A 25910-nucleotide genomic window follows, 5' to 3' on the forward strand; every position below is an offset into this window, starting at 1 on the left:
TATGATGCCTTTTAGTGCTCTTTTCCTTTAAGTATTTAGAGTCATTATCCATATTGTCCTGGTTCTACTGGTTCTGCTTGCTTTGGTCTGAAGTGATTCATGTAAATCTTCCCAAATTTTTCTGAATTATTATTTGCCTTTTCTTAGTGCATAATAATACTCTAGTATATGTACCATAATTTTCTAAACCATTCTTCCAATTGCTGGACACCCACCTTATTTCCAATTTATCCTGGCACCAAAGAAAGTACTGCTAAGAAGATTCTGGTCTACAGGGGATCTTTCCTTTCTATTTCTGACCTTTTGGGGGTATATACTCAGGCATAGTATCTTTGAGTCAATGGGTATTAATACTTTAGTGATTTTTTTCTAGAATAGATCTAAATCATTTCCCAGAAAGTTCACCCAAATTCACAGAGACACAAACAATTAATGTGTAATTCTTTGCCCACAGTTTCATTAAATACTGGCTTTCTATTTTCAGTTATCAGCTGGTTTATAGAGTATGAAGTAAAAGCTCAGAGATTTACAAATTTGCATTTCTCTTAATTTTAGTGTGCTGGAACATCTTTTTCTATAATTAGACAATTACTTTTCCTAGATAATCTTTCCTTCATTGATATCTGTTATACTCTTGGCTCCCCAAGTATTTGACACAAGTATATGGTTTTGTGAGTTGCTACTGCCAGAAAAAAATGCCTGGTGATGAGTCTTTGCAAATTGTGTTAATTTTGTCCTCAGATGGATAAGGATTAGAACTGTGATTTCATTGGTTTAGGAAACTCTATGGTGAGGATTTTTCTTCCACTAATGCCAATCTGTATTTTCTCTTACTTATATTCTCAATTTCCCAGAACACTGAGTGATTTTTGTCCAGAGTCACACAGACAAGGTATGTCAGAAGTAAGACATTGATAGAGGTCATCCTGACTTTGAGACCAACTCTCTAGCCACTTTTTTAGTCCTCCAACACATAATCTGGATATATTCCTGAAGCTGTAAAAAAGCTTACACTCTGTTAGGACAGTAAGATATATATACAAAAATAATTAAGAAGGTGGATTGTGGTAAGACTGAAAGAAACAGTCAGTTGTCAAATCATTGTTAACCTACCTCCGACTTTTGTAGCCGTGTCGCCTTCTCTAATCATATTCTTTCTAGGTTACTTGAAGCCACCATCACTTGTTTTCTTAACTTTTTAAATAACTTCCAAATAGATCTCTTTGCTTCCACTCTCTCAACTCTCTGTCTCATCCTTTACATAGTTACCAAAATAGTCTTCTAATGCATAGGTCCCATCATGTCATCTCTCTGCCCCAAAGCCTTCACAGAAACCAGTCTCCAAACTTCCTTTCCAGTCATTTCACATTACTATCTTTTGTTAACCTTATATTCCAACTAGACTGACTTTTAGTATTTTCTATGGTAAGATAATAGTCTATGCCATTTTTAGGAGTAACGACATGGATGAAATCCCAGATTTTTTGGAGTTTGAGTGTTGGTATTTTAAATGAAAAAGTCTTGATGAGATAGTCATTTAAGACTGTGAATCTTAAAGAGATTCACCTATAATCACGCCAGAAGAAATTAATTCAGTGACATGACAACACCTTCATAAATTTTAGTGTCTCTCTGCTCCCTTTTGTAGATTTCATCATCACAACCTGAAGAATTCAAGAGTTCTACAAGAATAAGAAAATAGCTGGGAAGGAAATTTGGGAGAAAAATGAAACTCATTACCCAAATGCAAGATTCTTTTAAAATTAATTATTGGCATCATTGTTGAATGGAAGAGGGGAAAATTCTCCTTATTGGTCAGGATGTGACAGGAGAAAATCCAGACACATATCCAAGAGATAATTTCTTTGCTGGAGTGCTGACTATGTTTACAGAAGCAAATGTCAAGGTAAGGTTGGCAGCGAACAAAAGAGATGAGTCATATTTCTCCAACCTCATTCCAGAGATGATATCTTTTGCCTTTTTGAGCATGCATAAATTGGATACTAGGTTTCTCCTTCTTTATGGGAAACAGTTTGCAAGGGCTTCACAAAGCCAGGAAAGCCATTTTCCACATACCCCTTGTTTTCATGATCAGATCTGGGAAGTCCCTTAAGATGCTGACATCAATACAATACTCCAGAAGTTTCTGCTTGCACATGAAACTTTTTGGATGGAGAGTGAAAGCTCTGAATTAAAACCTCTTTCCCCAGTAGATTGACCTTACTATAAACAAAACCAGAGTTCATTTGGAAAGAGCAGAATGCTGTGGACAAGGCTGCATAGTCACATAACCTGCTGAAGATCCAGATATATGACAGTGCTTAAAGTGTTGGACCTGGGTTTGGAACTTATCTACCATAACACTGGCAGCCAGCAGATGGAGGGGGTAAGAAATAGTGCCAGCCCATTTTAGAAGATTTCTCATTAAAGGGTGAAAATGCTGTCTCATCAGGAGTTATAAAATACTGTTTGGTTTGTGCAACTTAATGGTAGTTTACTGGTTAGTGTGAAAGGATCTTAATTACATCATCCTATCTTCTTTTGCCATTGTTCTACTTGTTTATTCTACCAAACGATTTAAAAAGCTTGACGCTGTTTTTTTTTTTTAGGACACACACATCTTTCAGATCTTGTAATGTGGTATATGTCTATTGAAACTGAATTCTCTCTCAGAGGATGCTAGTGACCCCTTAATACAAAGTACTACAAAGAATCCCTTTTTAAAATCATCATTCTCCTTGACCTGATACTGTCAGTTACTTCCTTTTTTATTTTTAAATAGTTAATTATTTTTATTTTTTAAGTAATAATTATTTTTTAAATTAACACTTCCATCCCCTAACCCACCAATGAACAAAATAAAAATCAACAGACTTACTCATTCTTTGGGGTTTGATTATTTAGTTTCCAATTAGCTTTAAATTTATGCTTTTTGTTGTTTTATTAAATGCCATTTTTATTGCATTATTTTATGAAAAGGATACATTTAATATTTCTGATTTTCTGCATTTGGACATGAAGTTTTTATGCCCTAATATATGGTAAATTTTTATGAAGGTCCCATATCCAGCTGAAAAAAAAAAGAAGCCAGGATACCTTCCATTCCCGTCAGTTTTCTCCAGAATTCTATCAGATCTGACTTTTGTAAGATTATGTAACTCTCCTTAGCTTTATGGGTAGGTTTACATAATTCTGAAGGGAGAAAGTTACAGATCACCACCAGTATAGCTTATTCTCTATTTCCTCCTGTATTTCATTTAAATTTTCCTTTAAGAATCTGGATATTCTGCCCTTTGGTGCATATATGCTTAGTACTGATATTACTTCATTGTCTATGGTTCCTTTTAGGAAGACAGTTTCCTCTCTTATTCCCTTTAATTAAGTCTACTTTGCTTTGCCCAAGATTATTACTATTACCTCTCCCTTTTTTTACTTCAGCTAATGCATAATAGACTCTGCTCAAGTTCCTTATTTTATTTCTCTCTGTTTCAAGTGTGATTCTTGTAAACAACATAATGTTGGATTCTGATTTCAAGTCTGTTCTGCTATCTGCTTTTATTATATTGATGAATTCATCCCATTCACATTCAGTTATCATTACTAAAGGTGCATTTCTCTCCATCTGCTTTTCCTCTGATTGTCCTTTTCTCTTTTTTATCCTGTCCCTCCTCTAAAGTGTATTTTGTTTCTGATCATTACCTTCTTTTAACTGCCCTCCCTTTTATCACCACCTCTTTTCTCCTATCTCCTTCCCCTCCTACACCCTGTGGGTAAGATAGATTTCTATTACTAATTGAGTGTGTATTTATATTTTCCCTTTTGTTGATGTGAGGGAAGTTCTGGTATTACCTGACACCCTTCATTTCCCCCTCCACTATAAAAGCTCTTCATTGTACACTTTTTTATGTGAGATTATTTGTCCCAGTCATCCTTTCCCATCTCTATTCACCCAGGGCATCCCTCTTTCTCTGCTTTCCATTTTTTATTTTATTCTAACATAATTGATTTACTCTTGCATCCCCTTTATTCCTTTTAAATGCTCTAATAATGATAACATTCTTAGAAGATACATAAAAAATCTTCTCATATAGAAAGGTTTATAGTTTAACTTTATTGAGCCCTCTATGATTTCTCATTCATGTTTATCTTTTTATGCTTCTCCTGAGTTTCATATTTGAAAATCAAGTTTCCTCCTTAGCTTTGGTCTTTTCAATAGGAATGCTTGAAAGTCCTCTATTTCATTAAATATCAATTTTCCCCCTGAAAGATTATACTCAGTTTTGCTGGGTAAGTTATTCTTGGTTGTAATCCCAAATCTTTTGCCTCCTAGAATACTATAGTCCAAACTTTCCAATACTTAAATGTGGTAGCTCCTAAATCTTATATGATCCTGACAGTGACTCCACAGTATTTGAATGTTTTCTTTTTTGCTGTTTGAAGTAGTTTCTCTTTGACCTGGGAGATCTACAATGTGGTTATAATATTACTGGGAGTTTTCATTTTGGAAGTCTTTCAGGAATTTATGGGCAGATTCTTTAAATTTCTATTTTATTCTATTGTCCTAGGATATCTGTACAGTTTTTTTCTTGATAATTTCTTTAAATATGATGTCAAAGCTCTTTTTTATCATAGTTTTTAAGAATTGCAATTCTTAAAAAAAAGCAAACTCTTGCCTTTTACTTTAGAATTGACTATGTACCAGTTCCAAGGCAGAAGAATATTCTTCTATTTTTTCCTTCTTTGACTTTGCTTTTATTGTATTTTTATGTCTCATGGGGTCATTAGCTTCCACTTGCCCAATTCTGATTTTTAGAAAATTATTTCTTCAGTGAGTTTTTGTTCCTCTTTTCTCATTTGCTTCTAAGGTGTTATCTTCTTTGGTATTTTTTTTTTTGCTCCTTTTATCAAGCTGTTGATTGTCTTTTGATAATTTCTTTCTTTGCTTTCATTTTGTTATGTAAGTTTTCCTATACCATTCTGATTTTGAAAATAATTTTTTTAGTTCTTTCAGGAATTCCTATTGGGCTTGTGTTACATTCACAATATTTTCTTTTAGGCTTTACTTGTTGCTGTTTTAACTTCAATATCTTTTGAGTTGGGTCTTGATTTTTGATGTCTGTATAGTAGCTTTTTGCAGTCAGGTTCTATTGTTGTTTGATGATTCTTCTACCCTCTTTCTTGATTTGGAACTTTATGTTAATGTTGTCGTGTAAGGGAGGAGGAGGTGGAAGAGGAAGGGTTCTGTCTCAGTCTTCAGGCTTTTTTCCACATTGCCATTTTTAGAGACTATTCTGGGGTTTGGAATGCTTTTGGTACTTCCAAGGTGGTATGATCTGGAGAGAGGTGTGGTCAATGCTCTCTTGGTCTGTTCTCTAGTCCTCACATAAGAAGAGTCCTTAATCTCTTGGTACTGCAGCTGATACTCCTCAGGGTCTCTTCTCCTTTGGGTCCAGAATTGATACTGTTTCTCAGAGTCTCTGATCCCTTGGGGCCAGATATGGTACTGTTCCTCAGGGCTTCCAGTCTCTTAACTAAAAATGCTTCTCTTTGCCCTTGAAATATGACCTAGAAGTGGGCACAGGCAATGGAACTGCAACTCTCTCCAGATCATACCACCTTGGAAGTACCAAAAACATTTGACTAAAAAAAATTGGTATAATTTTTTATGTATAGGCCATTTTTTTCTTTTTAAAATTTCTTTTGGGGGGTATAGGTTTATAATAACTGAGTTAAATGGTATATAGTTTGCCAACTTTCTGAGCACATTCCTAAATTATTTTCAGAATCTCTAGACCAATTCATAGTTCCATAAGTAGTATACATATTATCCCACAAATCCTCCAACATGTTTTTTCCCTCCATTGCCCTCTTTTCTAGTTTGATAGGTGTGAGGTATGGCTTTAAATTTGCTTTAGTTTACATTTCTCTAATTATTAGTACTTTAAAGCATTTTCCCACAGGATTATTGAGAGCCAGGATATCTTCCTTTGAAAACTGCCTGTTTATACCCTTTGACTTTTGTCTATTGGAGAATGATTCTCATTCTTATAAATTTGAATCAGTTTGTTATATATCCTAGAAATGAAAAATTTATTAGAGAAACTTGTTGCAAAGATTTTTCCCTGTCAGCTACTTCCTTATTATTTTATATTAGAATTATTTGTGTAAAAACTTTTAAGTTTTAAATAATCAACATTTTTTTACTTTATTAAACTATGTAATTCTATTACTTGTTTAGTCAAGAATTTATGTCCTATTCATAGATCTCAAAGGTAACTTCTTTTTTCTTTTAAGTTGTTTATGATGTGATATTTTATATCTAGATTTTCCATCCATTTGGAGTTTATGTTGGTATGAGGTATTGGTCTAACTCTAATTTCTGTCAGACTGCTATCTAGTTTCCCCAGAAGTTTTTATTAAATAGTAAGTCTTTCATCCAGTAATTGAGGTCTTTCACTTGGCCAAACACTATGTTACTGTGTGTGTTTGTTTTTGTATGCTGTGTGCCTTATGTGCTTAACTGATTGAACCTTGCTTCTTTCCTGAAATTCATTTATCCTGGGACTTTTATGATATCACATTGCATCAGTTCTCCTCTTATCTTCATGTGACACTTCTTCTCTGGCTTCTTTGTTGGTTCTATTCCCTCCCCCCACCCCATCTCTTAAAAAAACACACACAACCTTTACCTTCCATCTTAGGATCAATACTATGTATATGTTCCAAGGCAGAAGAGTGGGAAGGACAAGGCAGTGGGGTTAAGTGACTTGCTCAGGGTCATACAACTTGGAAGTGTCTGAGGCCAGATTTGAACCTAATTGCCCCTCCCCTATCTGTTAAGGACTTTTCTATTTTATTTTTCAGCAGGTAAATGAGTTTACTTGTCATGGTGTATAGAGTGCTACTCTTAAAGCCATGAAGCACTGGATTCATATCTCACCTTTGGCATATTCTGGTTGTATGATGCTGATCAAGTAACTTAACAGTGTTCTAGTTCAGTGGTGTCAAACTCAAATAGAAAAAAGGGCCATAAAACTGTAAGTAGAGATCCATGTGGCTGACATATATGGTTTTAAAATGTAATATTCTTTAAGTTTTATCATATTTTGCTAAACATTTTCTAATTACACTTTTATCAGGTTTGGGCCACACTTGGGAGTATTGTGGGGCACCTATTTAACATCTCAGCTCTGGCCAACTCTCTAAAACTATAAATTGCACCTCTTTTTGGCAGAGGGAGTTTTCACACCTGAGAGTTCCCTATGCCAATGAAATCACAGCTCTGATGTTTATCCCTATTTCTATGAGTCAGGAATGACTTAAAAATTCCATTTCTTTCCACTTATTGTCTCTCTTTTTTGAGATTTTTAATGAAAGAACACTTGTCTTTCATTGACATACATATTTTAAACTGGTGATAATGGGAACAATGATATTCAACTTGCTCATTTGAAATTGCCATTTTCAGACTCTAGCTACTTTATATGAACGAAGGATTGTCAATTGACTGACATCAGTACTCCTACGAATTAATGGGCTACTCATAGAACACCATTTATATTGCTTTATTGTTTTTGCTAGGAGTTTCAGAAACTGGATTTGATTCATTTAAACTCCATCAAACTTAAAAATTTCTGGTGGATTAGGACACACTAATTAAAAATATTAACATCTGAGAATATTTGACCTTTCAACTGAATTATGTTGTCAGCTATAACTCTCTTTAAGCCCTCAATCAGTACTTAGATGAAATGTCAGCAATCAGTACAATTTCCTATCAAAAAGCGTGTTGGGTATAGCAACATATAATTCCAGATATGGAGCCGAGATTTATGGTTTTCCAAAGTGCAGTTCTCCCTTAATTAATTCTCTGTTATTCACTGTGACTTGGTTTGGCACACTGTTTAAGTGCTGGATTTGGAGACAGGAAAATGAGTGTTCAAATCCTATTTATGATACTTAATGAATCAGTGGAGGTGACAGCATTTATCAGAGATATACTCTGTGCCAGTCCTGTGCTAGGAATAAAAATAAAAAAGTGGTTCTATTTCTACTGTCTCAAAAAATTTACATCCTAATGAGAAGTGAGAATATATTGAAGGAAGTGATGGCTAGAGAAGTTTTATGGGGTGGGGCAGGTTTACTGAGATGAACAGGAATCCAATTCTCAAGAGTGTTCACTAGACATGCCCTGTTTTGAAGGGATGTTCACAGAATAGGAGTTTAAAGTAGGGGACTGATATATGCACCGAGTACAGGGTATATGACAAAATGGACCAAACTGGATGACATAGAAAGTGTGGTCTCATCTGGGGTTGCCTGCATACATTGGACTAGACTAGGTTCTTTCCTTTTTCTATACCAGTTAAGACAGCATAACTCTGGATTAGAATTCCAGGATTTATAGATATTTACTGGTCAAATAGCCATTACCTGCTTTGCAGTCTGTAGCCTTCAGAAATGAAAATTGAGAGGTATCTGGAATGAGTTGGAGTGGGTTTGTTTTTGAGGACCCAAATTTCACCCCCAGGAAATCAAGTAAAAAGTAAATAAACCCAAGAGCATTAGTTTGCTGGGATCTAGCTATTTGTTCTAAAGATAGGGGTGTTTGGGGTGAAGAATCTTGTCCTAGGTAGATGAGTTGTTCCAACACCAAGATTGGAAAAGAAAAAAACTCAAAGGAAGACTTATTGTTGGTCTTAGCAAAGAGTTTTCACTTTAAATAAAAAATAAAGTCCAATAGATCTTAGTTCAAAGATTATGACAGCATCTGCTCTTCTATTTAGGAAGAAATAGCAAAGAATTTCAGCTAAGTAAGAAAGTGGAGATATTAGGGACATGTCCAGATATGACTAGATATATGTAGAAGCAGGATCCCACTAGGCAGCATTCAATAGAGCAATACCCATTTGGGGAGGCAAAGGGTCTGGAGAAATGGTGTCCAGTGCAGACTAATAAGCAGCATCTGGTGAGTAGTTTTCCGGAGAGCAGCATCTTTCTGACCACTGTAGAGGAAACTACATATCCAGTGAAACAGCATCCAAAGCAGTACCATCCATCTGAGAAGCACCAGGAGCAGGCTATGAGACTGGTAAGGAGAAAATCTAGAGGGAACAGTATTATGATAACATAGAAGATGCTAGTGTTCTGTAGTATTGGAGACATTAGCTGTTCCTTCACCTGGATGCTCTAGACCCACATACTCCTTTTAAATGTATCCCACCACTTGTGTACCCTGTCCACACATATCCCTAAATTCTGTCACTTCATTTTCCTTCCTTCCTTCCTTCCTTCCTTCCTTCCTTCCTTCCTTCCTTCCTTCCTTCCTTCCTTCCTTCCTTCCTTCCTTCCTTCCTTCCTTCCTTCCTTCCTTCCTTCCTTCCTTCCTTCCTTCCTTCCTTCCTTCCTTCCTTCCTTCCTTCCTTCCTTCCTTCCTTCCTTCCTTCCTTCCTTCCTTCCTTCTTTCCTTCCTTCCATTTGACCTCCCTTTCTCCCTCCCATCTTTCTTCACTTCTTCATCCCTCTCATTTTTCTTCCCTCCCTTCATCCTTTCCTTATGCTCCTTTCTGCCTTCTCTGTATCCTCTGTTTCTGATTGGTGCCTCCCCTTTCTTCCATTTAAGGAATATGCCTACTTATTCATGTCTTCATGCCTCCCTAGATTATACTCCTGATTTTTCTCCGACTATTTCTACAATGCTCCATGATTATTTTTCTTGAGAAGAGGGACTTTTTTCCTGCTTATATTTGTATTCCCAGAACTTAACAGCCAAGATGATACAACATGGAACATACACAATGATAAGCAAAATTCTTGGTATGAATTAAATGTATTGACTTACACAGTAAATCTTACAATTTGTACATCTTGAAAATTTTAAAGATGTGCAATATGCCCTTATTTTGCTCAGTTACTTGTTTTATACTACTCATCATTGAGTTGATCAGATTTTGACATTCCTTAATTTTTTATCATGATACCACACAATCTTTATTAAAGATATCTTTTAAAAAAACCCTTACCTTCTGTCTTAGAATCGATGCTAAGTATTGGATCCAAGGCAGAAGAGTGGGGTCCAGCAACTTTCCCAGGTTCACATATGTAGGAAGTGTCTGAAGCCAGATTTCAACGCAGGACCTTCCATCTCCTGGCCTGACTCTCTATCCACTGAGTCATATAGCTTCCTCTTTTAATATATTTTTGATGAATAGTCTGTTGTGACAGATTGTACAGGTCTCCCTTCACATCTTCACAGAACAGAATCTGTCCTGTACCTGGGTTCCTTTCTTTCCAACTCTTTACCTTTTAAAATTCTCATTAATATCTTTTTTTTAATGTCAGCCATTTCCCCATATACTCCCAACTTGCTCTTGTTTGATTTTTCCTTGTAACTCAGAATAATACTTAAGCAAAACTGATGGCTTAGTACATATGACCAGCTAGCTCCCTTGCTTAAAGTCTAAATCTAAAGGTATAGCTCAGCAGTTAGGTGTCAATTTATTGATCCCCATTACCTCTATAATTCCAAGGAGACAAGCTTCTGTCAAAGTCAAAGAAAGAACTAGCCAACCCAGAACACTATGGCTTCACATTTTCTGAAAGAACTCACAAGGTACTAAGGATACAGGGGGGTTGGGGCTAGGGTTAAGATTTGGGTTAGGGGTAGAGAGGTATGCCATATGATAGGAACAAAGGAGAAATTCAGATAAAGTACTATAAGATGATTGGAAGATGAAGACATTACTTTTAATAAAGGGGATTAGAGGAGACTTCTTGAAAGAGGTAAAACCTCGGATGAGCCTTAAAGGAAGAGAAGGATTTTAACAAATAGAAGTGATGACAGAGTACATTTAAGGTTTAAGGAATGGCTTATGTATATTCTTAAAGCTATGGTTTTAGGGAATTCAGATCTATGGCATACTTTGAACTTGCTGGAATGGACAAGAGGCAATGTATTGCAGTGAAAAGAATGTTGGATTCAGAATTTGAGAATCCAAGTTCAAATCTTGGTTCTACCATTTGCTGATTATGTGACCTTGGAAAAATCACTTGACTCATTCTCTGAGTTTCAAATGTCTCCATTGTAAAGTGAGAGGCTGGGACCAGATGAACCTAGATCAGTGATGGCAAACCTTTTAGAGACCTCAGAGATTGAGTGCCCAAACGACAATCCTCACACTGCATGTTAACCCCCTGCCTTACCCCAAAAGGGGGAGGGAGAAAGTGCTCCCATTGGGCTGCTGGGAAGAGAGGTGGGTCATGTGAAAAATGTCCTCAGGTACCTGTGGAGAGGGGAAAGGAGCAGCCCCCTCTGGCATGCTCCACCATGCATGCCATAGGTTTGCCAGCATGGACCTAGATCATCTTTGGCTTCAAAATTTATGATCCAAAGATGAAATCAAAGTCTAAAGAGGAACAGTGTGAAATGGAGCTAGACTAGAGCTACACTGGAAAGGACACAGTACCCATCATCCCTAGGATAAGAGAGGAAAATTTTGTCTCTATTGGTACATGAGTTATTCAGCTTTCTAGTACCCTTTTTAGTTATACTAAAATGAAAACATTTCACTGCCTACCATTGCATACTGTGTATTTAACTTACATAGCAAATCATTTTTCAAGTGAACAGTGGAATGTTTCTACCTCATGACAGGGCCTATTAGAGTCATCAGAGAATATTCTTACTTCCATTTTGTACCACTGTTTGCTTAACCATGGTTCTCTTTTTTAAAAAAAGTTACAAGCCAAAATTTAAAAGCACAAAATAAATTAATAGGAATTCTGCCCTTTGAAGATTCATTTTCTATTAAGTAGTGCTTAAAGAGAGACACGGAGCTTAATTAAACTTTTAATAACAGGAACAACATTATGTTTTTTCTACAACATAGCATTTGACTCCAGTTGAATATAAATGGACATGTTCCTAATATCTGAATAGCCTTTAGCAATCTCTGGGAAACACGAGATCAGGTTTTAGAGGGAGCTCTTCAGTGTTCCCTGCCAGAACTATAACTAGTATGGGATCACTAGGTCTATTTCCCAGGTCATAGAAATTTAGAGGGTTCTGATGACATTGAATCTCCATCAAAGAGGTGATCATCAATTGAGCTTAGTACATAGTTGGCAAGAGTAAATAATTCAAACAGGGTGCCAACAGATGGTAGCTTCTTACCTGACCTTCTAAATGAGCTCCTTGCCAGTCCTGCCCAGCTCCTCTAGTGCTTCCATCAGCTTCCTCCCTTTAGCTAGCTCTACCTACAATGGTCAGTTTCTTAGGTCTCTTCCCACTGCAAGATCAGCTGAAGGGGGCAGCTGGGTAGCTCAGTGGATTGAGAGCAGGTCTAGAGATGGGAGGTCCTAGGTTCAAATCTGGCCTCAGGCAGTTACTAGCTGTGTGACCCTGGGCAAGTCACTTGACCCCCATTGCCTAGCCCTGACCACTCTTCTGCCTTGGAACCAAGACACAGTATTGTCTCCAAGATGGAAGGTAAGGGTTTAAAAAAAATAGATCAACTGAACTTTTTTGATTGAGAGAATGTTTCATGCTTCTCAAGCCAAATGGCTAGTTATAGCTCTATGCCTAAGCTGTATTTTTCTTAACAACTTACTGTAATTAGAGTGGACCATGAACTCACACCATATTGATATAGCCTCTTTCTACCTTAATTTCTTCTTTTCCAAAATTCAGATAAAACTATTTGAATAATCTATCTCTCAGGGTAATTGTGAACAGAGTAACCTTTGAAAACTAAAGGAGGAATATAAATGAATTATAATCATAATACTTAGCATGGTGCCTGATTCAACATAGATGCTTAAGAAATATGTTTTCATTCATTATATGCCACCCGGGGCAAGCCCATACATAGCATTTGATGACTTATAATGGTTTTATTTAGCACTTATATCTTAACTGTGCTTTAAAACACTATTGCTGACCACATTTCAGGAATGCATTTTTAATCCCTATTTTACAGATGAAGAAGCAAAAATAAAAAACAAATGAATAACTTTCAGAAAGCTGTATTAAGAATCAGTGGCAAGAAATAAGTTCTTATTTACTTATAATATTTCCTAGGTCATGTTTTCATTTTGATCTTATCCTCTGTAAATGGTGTAAAATATTGGCCTATATCTCGTTTCTGCTTGATTGCTTTTGAGTTTTCCCAACAATTTTTACCAACTAGTGAATTCTTATTTCAAAAATTTGAATCTTTACTTTTTATCAAACACAAGGTTCCTCTAATCTATTACAACTGTTTGTTGTATGTCTATCCTCTTCCACTTTTCTATTTCTTAGCCAGTACCAGGTAGTTTTGATCATTCCCTGATAAAAAGAAATAAGTAAGACATATTTTTATATATACATTTTTTTTGGCCAAATGATGCTTTCTCTAATGGGGAAGGGGAAGGAGAGGAAGGAGTCGACTGGGTATTTTAATGTAACAAATAAACAAATTTTTAAAAACATCAACAGAAGTTGGATATTAATTTCAGAAGTTATTGGTTTTTTTTTACCCCATTGTCATCATCTTGACCTAATGTTAGGAATATTATAGACTGGAGGGAAAAGAGCCACTCCCAGGTGGGTAACATGGATCAAATTGACTTTTACAGAAATTTTAGCCTTTTTTTAAGGAACTAAGTCATGTCAAGAATTTTGTACTAAGAAGGATCTAGGCTGGGTGATGAGTCCAAGTTCTGGACATTTAGTAGGTGCTCAACAAATGCTTATTGAATAATTTATAAGGAAGATTCAGAGATTAAGCTAGATAATAGTACCAAGGGTGTTTAGGCACAGTGGAGATTGGATTGGTTTATAATAATAAAATTTGTTTTTCATGCATATTTGTTACATGAGTTTTAGATGTGGAAGGAAAAGAAAAAATAAATACATATTAGTTAAATAAAGTAAAATTAAATTGAATTTTAAAAAGAATTGTGGGAATAGGTTAAGGTATCCAGTCTGATGAATCCAGGGAACAGGAGAATGAGGCAAATTTAGACATCAAACAGAGGAGTAACCATAAGATCTAGGACATGTGTTCTGATACTTGTATTGACCAATATACATGCCTGATATCTTATAGAAATACTTCAGTGGTTCAGAGGATAAAGTGCTGATCATGGAATCAGAAAGATGAGTTCAAATCCAGCCTCAGACATTTGCTAGTTGTGTGTCCCTGAGATAAATCAGTTAAACTCTGCCTTCCTCCATCTCCTCAACTATAGATTGCAAAATTGTAATCTCCCCTACCTCCCACAGTTGTCATGAGGATTAACTAAGAGGATATTTGAAAAGCATTTTTAGTACAGTACCTTTTACAAAGTATATATGTAGTACATTCTCATTTCCTCTCCTTCCTCATTAAATCATCAGAACTTAGAGTTGGAAGAAATTTCACAGTCTATTTAAAATAATCTAGTACAATTCTCTTGCCACTTCAATCCCCTAAATTATTGTAACTCAAGTGGTCTATTCAGATCTGATTTCCTACTAAAGTTATCCTTCCCTCTCAAAATATGAATTATAGCAGAATGAAATAGTCTGACTCTTTTAATTGTATACCAGTTTGGATCTTTTATATTGATCAAGCCAATAGGCTTTTTCTCATTTCCTAGACTGAGCCAAAGAACATGCCACCCACAGGATAAATTAGCTCATTATTAAAGGAATATTGTGTCCTCTCTGCCAACACTATCACTTCCTTGGGTCTCTGGGATACGAGGGGACACACACATTGCAGTTTTCACAAAGCAGGAGAAATTCAGGCACCACTCAGGATTAGCCCTGGATAAGGTGATCCAACAATGAAGGAGGATGCAAGTTTTTTCTCTAATCATCAGCATTATTCAGTGGCCCAAAGACAGATCTGCTTGTAAATCAGTTTTCCTAAGCAACTGAAATCTCTTCCTCTACAAAAGAAGTTTAGGAGCATTGTATCTCCTGAAGATCTCCTCCTGGCACAAACATATTGGCTTATGCCATGTGTTTCTTTGGGCAACTATCAGTGCCCTCCCTTGCTGTTGACCTCTCTTAGACTGGGAAAAACCACGTTTAGGTAGTCTATGATTAGGCCATATGCAAACACATATCTAGCACTGCCATATTTTTTATGCCATCAAAATTCTGTAGGTGGGGGAGAAGGGGGTAGGGATTCTTTTCTCATTGCCCTGGAGGCATAATGGAAAGACAGGGAAAGGGAAAAGGGAAAAGACAGAATAGAAAATGGGGTCCAGTTGAGAGTAAGCTGTCAGTCTCCTTTATAGGCTGGTTCAAAGGTGTTGGTTCCCACGATAAGAATACATTCTCTTGAACATCAGCCAAATAATCCTCCTGGGGAATGGGACAGGTGACACCTTGAAAATCACTCGGGTATTGAATATTGTCTTCTTAATTAGTTTCCAACCCAAGTCTACACTCTATGGGGAAGAGATCTGCTCAGATTAATGGAGGAATACTCTGATCAGTCCTCTATTTCACATACATATATCTATCAGTTACAGAATCAGAGAATGGTCCAATAAGAAAGACGTATTGCAGAATATCAGAGCTTGCCCAGTCTCAGAAAAGTAATTCAGTAATGTAACACCTTGATAGTATGAACTCTTTTGAGATAACAAAATCAGGCCAGACGCTTCATAATTTAAAAGTTGGGAAACAGTACAAATACATGTCTATATTGTACTAAGGAAGCCCCCTGGATCATAATCCAGAATAAAGGAATTAAAGGAGCAAAAATGATTACAAAAAAGAGCACTCTAATGAAAAAGTAATTCATTATTAAACTCTAAATTTTGAAAGCTGGGCTCCCTTTATGAGCCAGCTCTGTAAGTTCAAAGTAGTTTGTTTCTGCCTCTCCGCAGCCTGGCTCTCTATTAGGAAAGCAGAGAATTGATATTGCTCATAGTTTCTATAAAATGGGCATTAACCCTTTCCGCAAGCTAAATTGGCATCACACTTGCAAATAACTATCATACTTGCCAATGATTATGCCCCTAGGTTTGGCATCAGGGTCAAGAAGCAACATTTTCAAGGGTTTTTCCTGTCTCTCTTCTTTCTTTCATTCATTCTTCTACGACTACAAGGTTAGCCATCTGTGGACATAGGTCTACTCATGTTGATTTATTATAAGAAAACCAAACAAAAACAGAACTTCTGAGGCTCTATTTTTGCCAGCTGAGTCCAAGTTCCCATTCCTCTGTAGATTCTGATATGACATTATTTTTCTTGTCATCCTCCTTTACTCTTCTCCTATGATTCTATACTGTTAGAGAACCCTAGATCAAAATGTTCTCTTTTCTGAGGGGAAGATGGGTTCTGCCAGGAGGTAATTAGGGAAGGCTTTATGGTAGGAGCAGACATGAGCTTATATATCTCGAGTTAGAAGGTCACGGAGCCCAACCACCTCATTTTATGGATGGACAAACTGAGATCAGTTTGTTCAGGGTCTAGAGGTCAAGAACAAACTTGACCAAAGAGGTCAAGTGACTTGTCATAAAGGTCACACAAGTAGAAAGTAGCAAAAATAAAATTCACACTCAGATGTTTTTGACTCTAATTCTAGTACTCTAATCTCCATTCTGCGCAGCCTCTATCAAGCGTCCAAATAAATCTGCCTTCAAATATGGTTTGCAGGATGTGGGGTGATATTTATATGTCATGTATTAGCTAAATAACAAACTCTGAAAAATGTCCAAAGTAAAAATAGTAGCTTAAAAAAGCTTTCAGATTATTGGACTGTAATGCAAATGCATCCTTCCCATTTTTAGACCCAGGATTTCCCATGATTTAGACCCAGGTTTCCTTGACTTCAAGTCAAATATACTATTTTTGTCATTGTTTAATTGTTTTTCAGTTGTGTCCAATTCTTTGAGACCTCATTTGAGGTTTTCCTTGTACAGATACTAGAGTAGTTTGCCATTTCCTTCTCTAGATCCTTTTAAAGATGAGGAAACAGAGGCAAATGACATTAAATGACTTGCCCAAGGTCACATTGATAGTCAGTGTCTGAAGTTGGATTTGAACTCATGAAGATTAGCCTTCCTGACTCCAAGTCCAGGGCTTTATCCATTGCATCACCTAGTTGCTGGCTAGGAAGTATCTGAGGCCATATTTGAACCCAGTCCCCTCTATTTTTGGACCTGGCTCTCAATCCACTGAGCCACCTAGCTGTTCCTGAGAAAGGGATTCTTAATGATGGAAACAGAACCTGAGAAATGTGGGGGTACAAGTGAAAGAGTGCTAAATATGTGTTCAAATTCTGCCTGTGATACTACATATGTAATCATGGCCAAGTGATTTAATATTTCTAAGTCTTGGTTTCCTCATTTGAGTATAAGGGAGTTGGACTGCATGAGCTCTTACAGTCCTTTCCTGATCCACATCTATGATCCTATCAATGTTTTCTTTTATTAAACCCTTATTTTCTGTCCTAGTAACAACTCTAAGACAAATTGGGTTAAGTGACTTGTCCAAGGTCACACTGCTTGGAAGTGTCTGAGACCAGATATGAACCCAGGTCTTCCAGACTCCAAGCCTGGCACTCTATTCACTGTGTCACCTAGCTGTCCTGATCTGATGAATTTCCCATCCATGTTTATTGTTTCAGTAAAATCAATGTGGACCTCAATGTTCTTACAGACTAAAGTCTTGCAGAATTGCACAATTTAAAGTTTGGTAAAAAGAATACATAATGGTTCTCTAGAAAGGCTCCTGAGTATGTGCTGGCTGCAGAAGGAGCACTTTTGGAAGGAAAGTTTAAGGGGCATAAAGTCCCCCCCTAACCCTTCAGCTGGTATTCTGCTCAGGACAAACAGTTCTGGGAGGCAATGATATGGAGGGTGGTGGTGGTGGTGTTTGGATCGCCATGGTTACAAGAGCACAATTCCCATGTTGAATGGGATGGGAGGGCTATCTCTATGGTTTTCTTCCATGGGGACTCTCTTGCCTGGGATGAGACATTCTAGTAATGGGGTTTTCTCCTCCCCATCCATCTCTGACTGCTCCAGAGACCTCCTTCCTGGCACACTCCTGCTTTAAATGCAGATTTACATTTTAACTGAATAAAGGAAGATGGCCCTGGGGACTTATATTTAATTTTTAAAAATAGCTTTGACAATAGGTGGCACTTACAAAGTGCTTTACTTACAAAATACTTTATACATTTTATCTAGTTTAATGTAGAAAAATCTTGATGGAAAGGTTCCTCTGCCTGGATGTAAGGTAAGCGGAGATGCCTCCTTTTTTCCCCTAAGGAAGGATGAGAGCTATAGTTTTGTGTTGATCATAAAAAGCTCGACAACAACAACAGAATGTTCATATGACATTAAATATTGTTTCATGCCCTCTCTTCACAATTCTGGAAAGTAAGTGCTCTATTATCATTACCATTTTACAAATGAGGAAACCGAGGCATAAGGTTCTATATACTAGAGATCACGAAGGCTTGTAGTCCCTGACCAGATGAATACTGGACCCTCCATGTTGAAAAAATATGAATTTTCAGCTCTGGAGCTATGAAGTAATGCAGAGACATGTTTCTTCTTTGAGAAAACCCGAGGGAAAGGGTCTTTCTGCCATGATCTTAACCACTAGCATTATGCCTCTTGATACTACTTGTATCTGTCAATGCTGACACTGACAGCGTCTAGATGCAACTGAGGGAAAGGTTGCTTCCTTCTTTAATCCTTCCCTTCCTTCCTTGGTCTCCACCACCCAAATTCAGGACCTTTGTGACATCCCAGTTTGAGATTCCAATTCTAACAAACTGGGTAGGCTGAAAGCTGCAAATCTCATGCATAGAGAACATAAGGTAGACATTCTTCCTTTCAATTCCCTGTCCCTCCTTTTAACATTCTAGAACATGGGTTCATAGATCTAGGGCTAGAAGGTATTTTAAAGTTCCTCTAGTCCAAGTCCCATATTCTGCAGATAAGATAACCAAGGTTCCTAAGAGTTAAGCTGCAGAGGAGGAATTTGAACCCAGGTCTTCAGACTGGAGAGTTATTTGTACTTTGTTAACATATATCATGACAAGTGGGCATTTTCTTGGGGTTAAAATACTTCTGGAGGGCAGCTAGGTGTCTCAGTGAATAGAGAGCCAGGCCTGGAGATGGGAGGTCCTGGGTTCAAATTTGACCTCAGACACTTCCTAGCTGGATGACTCTGGGCAAGTTACTTAAATCCCATTGCCTAATCCTTGTCACTCTTCTGCCTCTGAACCAATGCATCAACCCTATAGCAGAAGGTAAGGGTTTAAAAAATACTTCTGATTGAATAGAAATGCCAAGAGGGCAAAGATCATTTCATTTTTGTACTTATACTCTTGGTGCTTAGCACAGTGCCTGACACATATTGGGTACTAAATAAATACTCATGGATTGATTGGCCAATTGATTGAAGGACTAGAAATACCTTTGTCCAATGGCATAAAAGAATATTAAGCTATTAAACACTGCTTAATAGCCTATCCTGTACTTACTTCATTAGCTCTTGGATTTGTGATTTCATTAGCTCATTACTCAAGATTACAGCCTTTCAACCTCTTAGTAAATCATCTTTCAGAGTCAGGTGACCAAACATATACCAGAAATTGTAGCTCACCTGGTGAAGAGTCTCTCTGATGTTGGAGAGTCCTTGGGCCACTACTGGCCTGAATTTGAAGGATTCATGGCTTGTCAAGACTGGCTGGAGATCTTATTTCCCTGTAGTAGATGGAGAGTCTGGAGTCAGCTCCATGTCACAGGGAGGGATTGGAGTGGGACTTTTGCGCAGGGACTGTACTGTAATTTACAGAAATGAACTTTGATCAGCTTTAGGTCCCTTTCTGGAGATTAATTTCAGAACCAGACAGATTACAAAGAGATCTGGAATGTGGATCAATCCAGTGGAATGATAAGGGACCCTGCCATAAAGACTCCAATATTTCCTTGGAATTATAAATTTGTTCTGAGCTTTTTATGATGGATGGAGGTCTTGATTTGACTTTTATAAAAGAGGGATGATTTCACTAAAAAGCCTTGAAGAAAACATGCATAAGTGGCTCTTTTGTTAATGGAATATTTAATTTATGCATGGAGACACATTTATTACAAATGGTGCCCAAAGAGTTATTGCAATGCAACCATTCACTGGGGCAGCAAATGCATAAATAATTATAAGAAAAGAGGAGGATCTAAAACCACGTGTCTGGTTATTTGCATCAATTCAACTTCGTTGAGATCAATTAGACATTAATGTCTTGGAAGATTTCTTAGAAATGAGGAAGCATCTTGCAGTATAGCAAAGTTCCTTGGTTATCACTGAAACTTTCAGGGGAATGGAGCCTCGACCATGGTCCAATTTCTAGGGTTCCTTGAACTTGAGCTCCAGTTGGTTCCTATCTGCTCTGCCAATACTTATTTTGATTCTACGGTACAAAGTGAGGGTTTTAAAAATTACAGAGAATAAGCATGACTACAAATAGGGTCTCAGTGGGTTTCCTACCATCCTCTACAAATCAGACACTGTGTAGAATAGCTTATTTCGTGTCTCATTTGTTCTCTTTCCTCTAAACAACTGCCTTCCTACCACGGAGAAAGCTCACCCCTGAGACCACACCTTCCCTCTCTCTTGATTTGGGTATTTCAGGAAGGATCAGAGCCACGTTTCATCAGACTGCAGAAGGGTCTATGATACAAGACAATTAAGATCCCCGATCTATCTCAAGGATACTTTATGTATTATTATAGGGAGAGATTGGCACAAAGAATGGGCATTCCATTAGAAAAAGGAATGAAAGCAGAAATCTGGGGTTGGTCTTTTGTAAAGGCAGAATAAGCAATGAATTATCTGATAATTGTGTTTAGTATAAGGGGAATGTCAGGGGAAACTTCTGCACCAAAGTTCCTCTTTCACACTACTTGAAATTGTTCTTTTAATTTTCTTTTCCTGACTTGGAATGGATTCCCTCCTTTCAGGTCACAAAGGCAAGAATTGACTAAAAGAGTACTTGAACTCAGATCTGTAGGATCCTCGATGTAGAGAAGGAAGGAGCATTAGAGGCCCCTAAGTCCAATTCCATAATTTTTCAGATGAGAAAAAGGAGCCCCAGTGAGATTAAATGAATTGCCTAGGGTCACATGGCTAGTAATGTTTGAGGAGAGATTTGAACACATTTCTTCCTTACTGGACATGCAATGTTCTTTTCATTGCCACACCATGAATCTCTTTTCCTTCAAATATGGAATCTTTTGCTTGCTCTATGCATTGAGTCAGTGACCAAAGGTAAATTGTACCCTATAAATCTCTCCTGCATATCTTTTGTGTTTATCCTTGGGTGCCAGACTTCTTTCAAGAATCATATCTCTCTCCTATGCGATATTTATTTTTAATATGCTATTTTTCCTATGCAGCTGGGGGAGAATAATGTGTTCCCTGCTGTACAGAATGTAGAGTAATTTCTTGTCCAATAAAAGTTAAAAAATTCATCTGTTCTAAAATAATTCCCAAGTCATTAGGCCAAAGGAAGTTGCAGAGAAGCATTTTAGCACTAATCTGGGACATCAAGGGAGATATTCCAAACTGTCTGGCCATGCATTTGGGCAATGTCTAATATTCCCCAGAAAGAGAGTTTTTACCTTTTCTGCAATATGAAACAAGTACTCCCGTCACTTACAGTTTGGGAAAAGATAAAAATGATACAAAGACATGAACTCAATATTGTTAATATGTGTAAAAGAGATAAAAAGGCAACTACCTATGAATTATGGTATATACGGATAACTATAATAGAGAGAGAGAGAGAGAGAGTGAAGAAAAAAGAGACTTTTGGCTGAGTTCTTCATTCAGATGGTTCTTAAAATTGTCTTCTGTTGAGACCTCAAGGGACTTCCTTGTTCGTGACTTCTATCTGATGAAAACAATAATAATATGAATGAGAATCCTATTAATGATACATATATAATATAGTAACCATATTATATTAATAATATAACATTGTTAATATTATAACTAATAATCTATAAACATGATATGTCATTAATTACTTGTAATTAATGTAATAACCAATATAATTAAGACATTAATATTGATATTTTAACATATTATTAATATAGAATTATAGTATTAATAACAAGAAATGTAATAATTATTAAATTTAAAAGGAAATTTAATTCTGATAACTGTCATAGTAAAATTATTAAAAGGGAAAACTATAAGACTAGCTTTTAAAAAGTATTTTTTGTTCATGCTTTTTCCTTTTTTACATTGCTCTCACTTTCCCCCTCTCTCCCATCCCAAGCTTTCCTTGAAACAAAAAATTATAATTAAGCAAAAAAAAAAACCCTCCTCATACATTGGCCAGACCTGATAATGTATGTCTCATTTCACATCTATGGCCCACCACCCTCTGTTAAGAGGCGGGAACTACGTTTTTTTTCTCAAATCTCTGTAGTCCAGATTGGCCATTATATGGATGTCACTTGTAAAGGTTTTCAGTGTTTTCCGCTTTATATTATTATGACCACTATATAAATCTTCTTTGTTCTGCTTTGTATCCTTTTCTATATCTTCATAATTTTCTCCGATTTCTTTATATTCAGGCAAACCACATTCAGTCTGATTGGAATTATGCATAATTTCAGCACTATCATCATGGGTGAAACAAAATGGAAGAGTGATTCCCAACATGATTATGCTTTGCAATCTAGTAGATGAAGAAAAGCCAATGAAACAAAACAACAAAATTCTATGAGGCTACTAGATTTTTGAGAAGAGAATGACAACAAAATGTGGGTATTATTTGGAAAGAAGAAAGATCCCTGAAAGACACATCTAAAAAGGCAACCATCTTAAACGAAATTCTGATGACTTTGAGTGCATTTTTCTTCATACTCTTGTAATTGTTACATATTATCTTTATTCTGCTTTTTAAAAAAACGGCATCATTGCATATATCTTCATAATTTTCTGTGAATCCCTCACAGTCAGACCAACTCACATTCAGTGGAAATGGAGTCATGAATAACTCCAAGAGTATCTCTGAGTGAAAAAAATGGAAGAATGATCTCAACGTGAATACATTCTTCATTCTGGTGGACAGAGAAAAACAAAGAATTCAGAACATAATGGGGGAACTTAATTTTTGAAAATGGAATGAGAACATAATGTATACATTAGTTGGAAGAAAAAACACAGTGAAATGATTTCCTATCTTGTCCTTCTTTTGAAGTAGCCAATATAAGCATTATTACAGCCCTTTTTTAAAGATGAAGATACTGAGTGTCTCAGATTAAGTGGCTTGCTCTTATTCATGGAGTCTAAGGCAGAGTTCAGGCTAGAACCCAACCCTTAATCCACGTCGAATGCTCTTTTTTCATACATTAAATAGTTTCATTTATTCCAAATTCTTCAAGGATCTTTGATTTTGTTGTTTTGGATACTGCCTCCACTAACACAGATTGCACATCCTTTATGACTTAGCTGGTAGTCTAAAAAATGAGCGTGGTTGAACTTGCTGACCTTGACGATCTCTTTCATCTTTAAATCTACGTTTTTATGATATTTTGGCTAGAGTGGCCATTGAGGGAAAAGTTATACGATCCATCACCCAGTCCCATAGTTGAAGCCATTCTTATTTGTTAGGGTCTACCTCAATTTGTACCCATTTGGGTACCCATATGTCAAGATGGGGCAATGAAACATGATGTGAATAGAATGTCTTCTCTCATTTTGTTAACATGTTCTAATGGATGAGACATGGGAAATCAGCCCAGCTTTGGGTTTGGGTTTTTTATTTCCATGGCCACATAGAGTTTACAAATTTTGGTCCGAGAATCAACATTTTAAATAGAAATTCATTTATTAGAATGATTTCTTCCACAGCAAGAGAGGCACCAGGCAATTTGAAAGTTGGGGCCTGTCTCAGAATAGGCTTGCTGGAGAGCATAGGAAGAATGTGGCCCTTGCTTCCCAGTTTTCCCTAAGGCTGCTTTTTGTGAGACCACTCACTACATCATTAGCTACAAAAAAACTTTTAGAGATGATGAGATAGCCGAGAGGCTAAATCAATTCCTTCCTTCAGCCTTTATTAAGAAAGCAGTTAAGGAGATTCCCTCTCCCAAAATGGTTTTAGAAACTTGAAGGTCAAATGCATTAGAACAAATAGGGATGAAGGCACAGCATGTTCTAGACCTAATTGACAAGCCTGATGTAAATAAATCACTGATCCTAAGCGGCTTTTGGCCAAGAGTTCTGAAGGACCATAAGGTGAAATTATGGAACCATTAGCCAAATGTTCAAGATGCTCAAGATGTTCAAATGCTCAAGATGATGCTAGAATGTGCCAAGTAACTGGGGGCAGGTAACAAAGTCCATCCTGTGCCTTCCATAGAGATCATGGCTTTGTCATCCATCTGCTTGTCACATCTATTCTGGCTTTTCATCTTCATTACTTTTCTTGGGCCATAGCAGAAGAACTCAAATGGCCCCAGAGCATTAGTATAAGCTGACTCGTGTAGAATTGCAAGCATCTACGTATAGTCAAGACTTAAAAAACCTAAGTGCTCACTAAAAAGACAACATAAAAGAATGCTGGACTTGGACTCAGGTTCAAATTCTATATCTGTCACTAATTATAGGCAGATTGCATGGTGGATAGTGTGCTGGAACTGGATGCCAGGAAGTCCTGAGTTCAACTTCATCCTCAGACACTTACTAGCTGTATGACCCTGGGCAAGTCACTTAACCTTTGATTCAGTTTCCTCATCTCTAAAATGGGGATAAAGAATTATTGTGAGTACGGAATATTGAAGTGTTTTTTTTTCTGCAAACCTCAAAACTCTGTAGAATGCTGGTTACTATTAATGTTGTTATTATTATGATTCTTAATTGTGTGAACATCTCCATGTCACTTATTTTGGGTGTTTATTGGACCTGAGTTCAAATTTGATCTTAGACATAGCTTTGTGACCTTGGACAAGTCACTTAACTGAAGATGTGTGTAATAATAGTCCTGACCTCACAAGACTGTTGTGAGGCTCCAATGGGATGATATCGGTAAAAGCACTTAGTACAGTGCCTGGCACATAGTAGACACTCTATAAATACACATTCCCTTCCCTTCCTTTCCTTCCTACATTGTGGTGCCTAGAAATGAACTGATGCAATAGGAGTATAGACTCCTACCACTTCATTCCTGGAAGCTATGCCTCTCTTAAAAGCCCAGGAATGAGTTCCATTTTTTTTGGTTGCCAAATAAGACTCTATAGACTCACCATGGACTTTCACTTTTCACTTTGCTAAAAGTCTCAGATGTTTTTTTTTCAGATAAACTGTTGTCTAAGTATGCTTCTTCCATCTTGTGCTTATACTTATGATTTTTTGAACCAAACTGTGAGTCTTTACATTTAATTCCCATTAAGTTTCATCATACCAGAGGGAAACTAGATAATTCAGTGGATTGAGATCCAGGTCTTCAGCTGAGAGGTCCTGGGTTCAAAACTAGCCTCAGACATTTCCTAGCTGTGTGATCCTGGGCAAGTCACTTAAACTTGATTGCCTAGCCTTGTCTTTCTGTTCTAGAGTTGATACTAAGACAGAAAGTAAAAAGTAAAAGTTAAAAGTGTGGTCTTAGTGGATTTACTTCAGTATTGTAGTCTTCAGAGGTTTGGAATCCAAAGGAGAAAAAAAAACATTTTGGGAAAATCTATGAGAAAATAGATAAACAGGGTTTAAAAAAATTACTCTTTTCCGATATTGTTAATATCAACTGAATCATACAATGATCGTGTTTCTCATAAAACTGGTTTAGGAACAGAACTGATATCTTCTGTAGTAGTAAACCAAGTCATTTCAAATTTTCATTTTATTTGCTGTCTAATTTTCATGCACATGGCATAACAATAAAGCCACAGGGGAATCTTTGAAA

The 25910-nt window shown here is 36.9% G+C and overlaps 1 long non-coding RNA gene across 1 annotated transcript; it reads left to right on the forward strand.

Annotated features, from left to right (window-relative positions):
• Nucleotides 1–25910, forward strand: LOC130454498 (uncharacterized). The gene is made up of 2 exons (XR_008912094.1): nucleotides 1–1906; nucleotides 22585–25910. It is a non-coding gene; the product is annotated as an uncharacterized LOC130454498 (long non-coding RNA).

Source organism: Monodelphis domestica, chromosome 5, assembly GCF_027887165.1.
Source record: "Monodelphis domestica isolate mMonDom1 chromosome 5, mMonDom1.pri, whole genome shotgun sequence".
Lineage (NCBI taxonomy): Eukaryota > Metazoa > Chordata > Mammalia > Didelphimorphia > Didelphidae > Monodelphis > Monodelphis domestica.